This window comes from Tyto alba, unplaced genomic scaffold, assembly GCF_018691265.1.
Source record: "Tyto alba isolate M040663 unplaced genomic scaffold, T.alba_DEE_v4.0 Super-Scaffold_7, whole genome shotgun sequence".
NCBI classification, from domain to species: domain Eukaryota; kingdom Metazoa; phylum Chordata; class Aves; order Strigiformes; family Tytonidae; genus Tyto; species Tyto alba.
The window spans coordinates 21,815,008-21,825,101 of NW_024881328.1; positions in this window are offsets into that span (position 1 = coordinate 21,815,008).

Sequence of the window (10,094 nt, forward strand, 5' to 3'; positions counted from 1 at the left end):
ACTACAACTCATTGCCCAAGCAAAGGGACTGTGGGTAAGTGGGATACCCGCATATGACTCTTCTTCTATACCTACACAGAAACAACTATAAAGTACATATACATGAGAAAAGCTATACATAGTATTTCTTCCACAAGTGAAGCCTCCTCTCTATGCATCATGCCTCACTCCTCCGAAGTATTCTAATGAAATGCAGAAATATAAAAAAGACTCCTTAAAATGAGTGTTCTCAGAAGAATAATTAGCCTTCACACAAGGCAATCAGATACAACTGTATTTGATAACTTTGTTAAAAAGAATTAGCCTATAGGCCATTGTGAACATTTTAAAATTATTTTTGCAAGATCCCTCTCTCTTATTCCTTCCCCTGCCTCATGTGGCTATAACTGTGATAAATTATTTTTACATTCCCAAGAGATTAGTAAATACATCTAAATGACTTTGTTTGCTTTTTTGAGTAGATAACTCAGTTGTTACATAACACAACTAAAAATAACATCAACAAAATTCCTGCTAAGACAACAAAAAAATTATAAGAAAATCCAAGCCTGAAGAAAATCAATGGAATTTATCTAAAATATTTAAAGCTCTACATGGACTAAACTTTTAAATCTCCCCCATTCCCCCAAATTTCTTATTAGGTATACGATCAGTTTTGATTGTATTAGTTAGGAAAGAGGAATGATCTTGAGGATGAAATGGTGGGTGTTTGTTTATGTGCACACACATAGCTGTGATCATATACAAGTTAATAATTCAAGTGAAAAGCTAGTATGGTTGCAACATTTGTATTTGAACTACAGTCCTGTGCCAATTTTCATTCTCCTGCATATTCTGATTAATTCAAACTTGTATCCTGCAGTTTAGAGGAGTGACAGTTATCAGTTATGATAACAAAAATTCATTTACACCAAAAAATAAATGTCTCTGAAAATATCCTTACAAAATACAGACATTTTTGCTTCCCCTAAACACAATAAAACACCACCAAAAATGAGTCACAGAAAAAGCATGTTCCCTTTGGCCAGCTAGAGATGACTGAAATAAAGGCTTTGACGAAACAGTAGAAAAAATCAAGACTACAGGGAAATTTTTACTCCCAGAGGGAAAAATATGTAAAGTCAACATACATAGATGACATACCATATAGGGTAAATCTCCTTGGATGTTCCATGATCGTGATTCTGCTTAGAGCCTTCCTCCAGTGTATTAATTAGCTTTGCACTCTCTTCTCTCAGTGGGTGGCCTTTTTCCTTCCTCCAGTAGTGAGGATGAATCTTAAGAAAAAACTAAACAATATTGCATAATTATTTCTTTGAAACACAAGTTAGGTGTCCCATCACACTGTTTTGGAGTTCATATGTAAGTCATAAGGATGACACTCTGTAAACCTGTTCAATAAAACTAATAACCATGAGTATAAAATATTGTAAAGAATGTAAATTATCTGAAAAAAAAATGAAGTAGAAGAGTTCTCCAGAACTTCAGCCAGAAGCTTAGAGAAGAAGTAATCAGAGCCACGGTAAGGCTGGAACTCAGTGAGATGTGTGTTTGTCTTACTCCCTTTTCCATAGAAGTCAAAAGAGATGGGAGATAGTGTATGCGTGTGTCACCCTAACATATACATACACCACCACTACAGAATTCATATTCTGGAGAGAATGCATATAGCAGATGAAAGTGAAATCAGGATAAAAGCTGTAGATAGAAAGTAGCAATTTTACAGATTTTCTTTAAACGAAATGCTAAATGAATATTAATTTCATGGCTGCCAAAATGCCTCATGCATTTTGGTGAAACCATATGGATTCAGTGCAGACAAGGAGCTGGTCTTTATGGTTTTAAAAAAACTACCATCCATTAGAGCTGTATGTTTGTCAGAGAAAGTTGTTATTCTGAGTTTAAATATCTTTAAATTAACCTCTAGGCTTTCTAAGTGTTAGTTCTCAAGTTTAAATAATGGGTCATCAGTTTGTCAAAGTCCCATTCTGTGAGGAGAGGCTTGATGGCTCCCATAGGAATCATGATACTGAAACTGCCATTCTCTCACCTCTGGTTACTCCTAGGTTTCACCCCTTAGCTCATGGGCAGGGTACTTAGCAACGCCTTGGAACAGGTCCTTATAGTCATGGAGGGCAGAGTTGATCGATTTCCAGCACAGATGCAGCCAAGCACTGTTTAATGCCAAAACTGCACTGACAAGTAGCAGTGAAATGAAATTTCTCCAAAACATTATTTAGTACAGGAGACTTGCAGTCTCAGAAGCCTATTTTCACTAGGTATTATTGGCTAGCGAAGATGTTGCACTGCTTTTAGAACACAGCAGGGTTCATGTATTCTTCTATACTCAAAAGCTCCAATTAGAAAGATTAAAGAGCCTGATTTAATGTCTTGTTAAGGAGCTTCTGAATTGCTGGGCCAGCACTGGACTTTAGAGGACTTCTAACTTCACAGTCCCTTTGCAACTTTATTAACATAATTAGCACGAAGACTTACTATGAAATACTTAAATTGGTTTTATAGATGCAGCATATCAGCTGATCCCTTTGGAGTCTTTGTAGAGTCAGTGGCATCCTCAAAACTATAGAAGGACCTAAATTACACTTTTATTATACTGCTGAAGTGAACTCCTCCTAGGTGAGGGACTTGCTGTAAGCAAATGCTTGATTACTGCAAAAAGTGTACTTACCTTGTATGTTTTCTGTTAAGTATTTATATCCTTCATGCATATTAATAGGCATACCTGCACTAGTATCTCAAAAGACACAGTGCTCAGCATGGACATTAAAATGATGCTAAGGATCTGCTTTATTCTAACACAGAACATTTCTTGCAATATCCCTCCCCTAAATAATTATAGTTCAGGCCTTATTTTCAAAGTGCAGTATAATTGTCAGAATTACTTATATAAAATTTGGGTCACTTCAGTCAAGTACACCTCCAACTGTTAGGTATAATTGCAAAAACATTAACTACCCTTGGTACACTCACGAAAACAGGAAAACATGAAGTAAAAAAGAGATGGATTAAAACCTTTGTCTCTTTTCATGCTTTCAACCATTAAGAGGCATCTAAGTTAAATCCTTTGGGTGAACTTTACTGACTTTCACAAGCAGCATTTCACCTTGTATGTGGGTTACATTTGATGATTTTGACATGAAAAGCATTTTTAAATGTTTTAAAGAGAGGAACTGTGTTAAAATGGGTTTAGGAACATAATCAGACTGACCTTACTTTTGGGCTTTCTAAAACATTAAATTACAATTTAACCATGAAAGATCTGAATTCTCAGTATAGCCCTTAAACAAAAATTAAGGCAGCTGTGTACTGCTTCAGGAAAAGAGGTGAAAAATTCAAAGCCTTACTGCTCCATGGACCTATTTCCTATACCTTCCTCACCTCCCCCTCTCTTAGGGTAGGGTAGGGGGGAGGGTAAAAAAGAATAAAGTCTTCACATGTATTATGAATGTGTTTTTCATTAACTGAGTACATTACAATTTCATTAAAAACAGACATGAAAAATCTACTACACATTTGCAGCAGATGATTTTCAAAATCTCATAATCTGGTTAAATATATATATAAAAAAAAACCCTCCTACAAAAACCTCAAAGGGACAGCTACATGATGACAGCTAATTTCAAACCCTTTGGGGTCTTGACACTGTAACCATCACTAACTGTATCTACTTAAAATTATGTTTAGACTGATGTAATGATACACGTGAAAGATGCTGACAAGGAATAATGTCCTATCGCAACAGGTACCTATGAAAGGGTCATTCCTTTCCCATAGAAACTGCATATTCCAAACTGAAAAGAAGGCTGTTTTTCCAGTCACCCTTACTGTAGAAAATATTGACCAAATTCTATTGACCAAATACTTAATTTTATGATAAAGAAAGTCACATCTCAGCAAAAAAAAAAGGAAGATAACGCTTCAGTGCAAAAGATGAAATAGTTAAAAACTTAGGGGTGAATGGAGGTATAGCTGTACCATGAGGGGGTGGAACAGTAAAGAAAGTACTTCAATACAGTTTGGTAAATTAGATTATACAATCTTAATACTGGTGCACATATAACAAAAAGAATAACTAATCTATAAGAATTAGTCTCTTACCACTTAGAATATGCTTCTAGTTTCTCTCTGTGATCACAGTTAAGAGCTCTACAGGATATTAGATAAAAATGAAGAAATAGAAAGCTATGAATTCAGCATATATAGCTGGACACAAAAAAGTAATTTTGCAGTTCCAATCTTAAGAGGTTTTGTACAGCTTTTCATAAAGCAATATTAGAGTGGAAATAGCACATACACAGTGTCATATACTATTTAGAATCTCCTTTTTATTGTCTCCTATAAGATGCTGTTCTAATTTGTTGGGATGGTACTCTTGTACTGAAGGCTACAAACTGAGTCTTGGTGGCTTTGGCAGAGGAAACTATTTTGCCAAAGTGGGCAGTGGTTTTTATGTGCCTGAAAAGAAGGTAGCAAAAAGTTGCTTTAATGGGCTCTGGCAGCTCTCCATGCTGACAGCATACCATAAAACAGAAACAGCAGGGACTCAGCTTCTTGGGCCAGAATGTGAAGCCTGAATCGTTTTCTTCAAAACACAGTATTATGACAACAACCAAGAATACATTTATATGTTCCTGGAGGCATCATGATACGAACATCTGGCTAATAATATATGGCAAAGTATACTCAAAAATACTAACGTTATGAACTAAAATATTGCAGAGTGCTCCAGTATCTTAATTTTTTTTTTGTTAAAGAAAGTGTATGTGCGCTATAGACAGCAAGACAGGAAAATTAAGGAAAAAAATGAATAGGGATAATGTACCTTATTTGTGAAAGCCTGTGTGAGAAAACTCAGCTTTATAAAATTCTTCCAAATAGCTTCCAACAAATTCAGTGAGGCTGCGATTAGGTCTCCAGACATTTATGTTCTGTGATGACATTTCAACACTACTGCAGCACTCCAGAAAACAAGTCATTTTCTTTAACCAGCTACACATTTCATCATCACCTCCAAGAGACAGAGATGACACAGCAATAAAGATCATTATGTTTCTGTGCTCTGGCTATTTTCACTTGATAAAGTAGATTATTATGGTCAAACGTTGTGGAGGGGAGGTGAAAGGAACCATGAAGACAATCTGTATTTGCTAGTCCTCTGCCAGCCACAGAATGGAGGAGACATTTCTTTATATGGTCACCTTAAATTCTACACCAAGTTTATCCAAAGTGAAGGACTTAATCAACACCATCTCCCAGATACCCAAGATAAATAATATATGAAGCAAAACAAGTTCCTTAAGTTCATATGGCCACTCTGATCAAAACAAATTTTTTAATTTCTATTGTAACCACTGTAAAAACTAACCTCAGCTAGTTTATGTCTACTTAGGGAAAAATTCCTGGGTTAACATCACAACTGTCCAGTAAACTTCTGTATCATACTAAGGAACTGCTATTTCACTGGGGATGTTCAATGTCATCGAACTATTACTGCATCTTGACAAAGGGACATTCAGAACCACAGATCCTTGTATACATTTGTTTGCAGCTGAAGTTCAGGTGCTCACATTGCCCCTGTTAAGACACTAATCAGTGTCAGTCTGGAACTTGTTCCATCTAGAAACTCAAAAACAGGAAGGCAGAAAATAGAATTAGCCATGGAGAGTTTCTTTGTTGACATTAAGAGCATTGTGCTTATAAAGTGTCCTGTCTAGAAAAGACATTCTGAACTGATAAACAGCCTGCATGTGAATGGAAGAAACCTGTACTCAGTGTCAGAGTGGAATTACCTCTTTAGTAGTTTCAAATTAACATTCATTGAGAACTTCCTAGGAATGCTCTTTTTTCAAATGAAGAGTTGGCTACACAGAAAAGGTGGCTAATGGATGAAAGTCTGCACCTTCTGTACTGAGTTTGTTCCACTTATATGTAGATGTATTATTATATTTACTAATATCTACTATATTATTAATTCATTATTATGTGATCATAATTTTTAAAGATTAATAATAATTCACAGGGTCATGACATAAGGTCAAATGGACAACCTTAATTTTACCACTGGCTAACATTCAAATGCTTGATTTTGAAACGTCAATGTTCCTTTAATACATTTGCTGAGGATATACATAAATATGTGCCCAACACAATTACAATGGTTGGGTTCTAGAAATTAAAAATCCAGATCCACTTGAAAGTTCTGAAAACTGTTAAAGCCAGCACCAAAATATCATGCTTTATGGACTGATAGATTTTTAAGTTTTATAATATTAGGAATAATTCCCCCCCTGATTAAAGTCTTGGAATGACAAAAAATTCTAGAAATTTCTAGAATGATTCTTCCTTAACACACATTAAATGCTTTGGTGGAGCAGAAAAAATACACCCAATACCTGTGTGGGGTGACTGCTGTAAATGACACGCTCCTACTCAAGTAATATTATCCTACTAAGCTGTGGTGCTCAAATCTGTGTTTTATTCTGTCCCACAGAGTCATGTGTCATCGAATCACTGAATGGTTTGGGTTGGAAGGGACCTTAAAAATCATCTAGTTCCAGCCCCCCTGCCATGGGCAGGGACACCTTCCACCAGACCAGGCTGCTCAAAGCCCCGTCCAAACTGGCCTTGAGCCCTTCCAGGGAGGGGGCAGCCACAGCTTCTCTGGGCAACCTGTGCCAGTGCCTCACCACCCTCACAGGAAAGAATTTCTTCCTTATATCTAATCTAAATTTACTCTCTTTCAGTTTAAAACTGTTACCCCTCATCCTATCACTATACTTGCTGATAGAGTCCCTCCCCGCCATTCTTGTGAAAGACATGTATCTTAACTGTAGGAAAAGGTAATATCATTCTAGCAATAGTTTTGTATACTTGTATAGAGTTTTGCCCATGCTAAAAAATATCTTTCAGCTGAATAAACTTAAATCAATCTAGTGCCTCAATTTTGACATGGTTCTATTTTGACTATATTTGCAATATAGTTTTCAATTTCATCACCTCACATTATTTTTTTTTATGGCACAGATCATGTCCTGGTGACGTACAGCCAGCAGAATGATTTTAGAACTTATTTCTGAATTGCTGCAGCAGCTAGAAGATACACAGGGGATTGTAATCAATAAGGCCTGTGGTCATATTTTTAATAATTCAATAAATCAAAGTATTAAGTAATTGTGCAAGTAGCAGGATTCATCCATTCTATGCTCTGAATAAGGTAAGAGTCCTAAGAAAAACACCACGCAGTCACAAAATTAAAGACTACATCAGACAGCTTTTGAGTTCAGGCATTCTCACTTTCAAACTTAATGTTCTTTTAATGTAACATGTCTGTATGTATATAAATTGATAGATACTCATGTATACATAAGTAGAACCACAAGCAATCAGCAAATTACTGTAACACCAGCTGTTTATATATAGAACTAGCAACTCAGTACCACTAAATTGCTTCATAATGTGGTGGCTTCACATTTTTTCCCCTCATTCTTTCTATCCATATACTCTGTTTTTTCTTTTATTGTTCCTCTGCTTGCATTATAAGCTCTCTGAGGCTGAGACTACGGACAACCTTTTCTTCCAGATGATAAGCAAAAGCACACAGCCTTCTTCTGTCTTTACTTTGAATAAGTTTTGGCAGCAATGTCCTCAAGCCCCTTCCTAGGCAGACATCCTTATCTACATGGATGCCACTAACAGGAACAGCAATTTTTCATAAGATGCTCTTCAATGAAAATAAGGGTGACAGAACCAGGCCAGTATGTCAATCATAAAATAGTACCAATGATGACAATTCCAATCTTTGCAGTGCTAGTACCAGGGGACGTGAATCCTGAATTCTGGCAGATGTGTCCTTTGAGAAAATGGAATTTAATGTCAAGTCACACACATCTGCTGGTCACATCCTCTTGTTGGTAAGCAACTCAGATGATATCTTTATCAGATGACACAAAACCAAACTCTCTGGTTTATGAATAGCAATTGACAAATCATCCTGCAGGTGCCTTAAAAAGAAAATTGCATGCAAAATTATAAAATAAGTGAAAACATTAATCATGATTAAACAGAACCACATTGATTTTTGCCAGCTGGATTCAGCCACTGACTGTGATGTGAAGGCTCTTCTCTCTGGTTAACCCAGTCGAGAGCTGGATTAATGTTTTTATAATTAATTTCTTAGGTAATAGTTCAAATGCTTGTCAAAACAGATGATCCACCACAAAATTAAATATGGAGTGGGGAACAATAAAATCTCTAGATAAAAATACCTAAATTGACTGGACCACTAGACAAAAAAAATACGTTCTTTCTACATCCTGGTCACTTGTGCAAAGCAGAATTGCTTAGATCTGAAAAAATGCTCCACCGCCCATCCCTTTCTCAACACAAAAAGCCTAACTTACATCACTGTTCAAGGCAGTCACAAATATATATTTATGGAATCTTTAAATATTTCTAAGTATATTCATTATATTCATAATGACATTGCTATGAAGGACACTATATAAATGGAAGCTGCTGCTTGCAACTGATCACTTCAGATAAACAAACCTCTAGAAGGACTCCCCCAGCACACAAAGGAAGTTGCCTTGCTTTGTTTAAGGGGAGATTAGCTCTCTCCATCTGACATAATAGATGGTAGATAAAATAACAAAAGGAAATACTTCTTTATGCAGTGAGAAATCAGATGACAATGCACTTTCAGAAGAGATCATGTGAGCAAACTCTTTGGGGCAAGAACTTTGTTTCCTTACTTGTCTATACAGGACCTAGCACATAACTGGGATTTGCATCTCACAACATACATCTACATAATATTAACAAATGGGTTACCAAATGAGGTTAAATAACAGTACCAAATTGTAATGCATTTAAAAATAAATAATCAAATATTCCTCCCACAGATCTGTAAAGGCTGTGCTGCATCAGTTAATTATTCAAACTCTACCAAACAGGAGCAGTGAAATAATGTTTATCTCTTAACAAGTTATTTTGCAGTTTGATGTAAAAGATCTGCTGATACACTATGCCTCACAGAAGGGCTCAATTAATATATTGTTTGCCTTCTAACACTAACTGCCAATAGATAACTGGGACAGTTGACCCCAACTGACCAAAAGGGATGTTCCATGCCACATGAGGTCCTGCTCATCAATAAAAGCTGGCAAAAAAAAGAGGGGCGGGGGGGACATTCATGGTTACAAAGTTTGTCTTCCCAAGGAATCACTGCACGTACTGAGGTCCTGGTTCCCAGGAAGTGGCTGGATGCCTGCTGATGGGAACTAGTGAATCAATTCCCCCTCTCACTTTGCTTACGTACATGAGCTTTGTTTTTCTTACTAAATTGCCTTTATCTCAACCCTCAAGCTTGTCCATCTATTTTCAACTTGTCCTGTTGAGGAGGCAGGGGAGAGAGCACGTGGGTGGGCATTGGGCAGCTGGCCACGGCCAACCCACCGCAGCAAGGAGAACCCACAGTATTTTATAATTCGAAGGCTTTGTCAGCCTATCACCATCCTGGAAATGGTTTCACGTTTTCTGGTACTCCTCCTGGACATCAAACCCATACCGCAGTGATTCCTCTCAGAAAGGTGGTCTGGGATAGACTCACCTATTTAGTGCCCATACAGTTATTTCCGAGTAATCAAAAATATCACTTATATCAGAAAACAGTAGCAGGTAATGATGCAATTTATGTATGTCTCCAGGTAGCACTTTCATCTGAAAAAAAAGGGGGGCAGGGCATTAAGAGACAAAGAAGACAGATGAATCAGTGGAGAAAAAACTATATGAAGCATGGAAAATCTGAAGATTTGATGTTTAGTATAATCAGTCTCCAGCTGGATGCACAGTTAATATCAAAACATAACACTAAGACACCACTTACTGCTACCTACATTAGCAAAATATCAACTCCCTGTGAGGTGATTCTCTCCAAAACCAATAAATTTCTTATGTATAAAAAGATAGCAGAGAGACAAAAAAAGTAAAATGCCTGCATGAAGTCATAAACAGAACAGGTGGAAACATCTTATAATTGGGAGACCAAACGACTTTCTTTAATTGGGGAACCACCT